We start from the raw sequence: 1,425 nt of genomic DNA, 5'->3' as shown, positions 1-1,425 counted from the left end.
TGTATTTAGTATCTTATAATAACCTATAATGGAAAAGAATATGAAAAGGAGTATCTATACATGTGTATCTGAATCACTTTGCTGTTTACCATAAAGTAACACAAAATTTGAAATCAACTACACTTCAATTAAAAAAAAAGAATGCATGTGATAGTCAAAAAACCAGTATATTTTTTAGAACCCACATACAGACCTGACACATGTTACGGTCTATGCATAAAAACTACCCTACAGCTCCTGATGAAAACCTGCTCAGCCACAAACGGCTGGATGTGCTGTCTCCAAGGATGGAAAATACCTAAGGGCCATCCACTATCAGAGCTGGAAGGAACTGCAGGGACCATCTAGACCATGGCATTCATCCAACCCATCTGTACACACTAAACATCAGTTCCAAAAATGGGGCTAAATAAGAAGTTGCAGCAAGAAAAAACAAGCATTGTGCCAGTGTGACTGGTGTAATGCTCTTTATTTTAAATAAAGTTTGCTTCCTATAATTCTCTGAACTGGGGAATAAAATGACAGTTCCCAGACTACCTTGAGATTTTCTGGTGGCTGAAATGAACTTGTTAGTGAAGGAACTCACCTTCACAGATCATATCCTTTTGGCTTGCAGCCTCAGAGTTGTTAATGGTGTTAGAAACAGCTTTGCTTTTCATTCCCATAGTACCTAATGCATTCTGTGCAAATACAGTACGCTGCGTAGGAATTACTTTATAGGAAAAACAAAACTGTGTCGATTGTTTTGACATGCCGGGTGAAGGTGACGGGGGGCAATTCTTTTGAATTTGCCTACTGGGAAAAAGAAATAGTTAATGGAGGAAGTCTGGTATGACTTTATAATATATATGTGCTGATTTTTACTGTACCATTTCACACACTATAATGTCTTGACATCATGATACGATATTTTATAATAGATAAAAGATAAATTAATTTTTAAAGGCTTTTCCCTTTATATTTTCATTACCATGCATACTACATTATTTATGAAACACTGATTCGAGGTTTATCCTGGTAAAACATGTATCAGGAACAGCTGCAAATAAGCTACTTACCTAGCACTGATGGGAGATGGTGGACGCCACCTTCTTGTAGGAGATGATGACCATCTATAACACGGTATCTGCGATGGTGGTATGCGCTTCTTGGTAATAGGGTTTGAGGGCTGTTCGTCCATTTCTGATTTCTGAACAAATCAATACGATCATATAAAAAAATTACTAGTATTACCTTTTGTGGCTTCCCTTTCAAAAGAAAAAAATTCTGAATAAAATGCTCCTAAAATCCCAATTCTCCTTTCATGCATGAGACTTAGGTACAGACATTCATTCTTCCAGACTAACATTTTATATTATACAATTCAAACAGGTCATAGAAATAATTTAAAATAATTCTTTTACTTCAAAATTTAATTTTATTTGT

Source organism: Bison bison, unplaced genomic scaffold, assembly GCF_000754665.1.
Source record: "Bison bison bison isolate TAMUID 2011002044 unplaced genomic scaffold, Bison_UMD1.0 scf7180017849298, whole genome shotgun sequence".
NCBI classification, from domain to species: Eukaryota; Metazoa; Chordata; class Mammalia; order Artiodactyla; family Bovidae; genus Bison; species Bison bison.
This window is presented reverse-complemented; position numbering follows the sequence as displayed.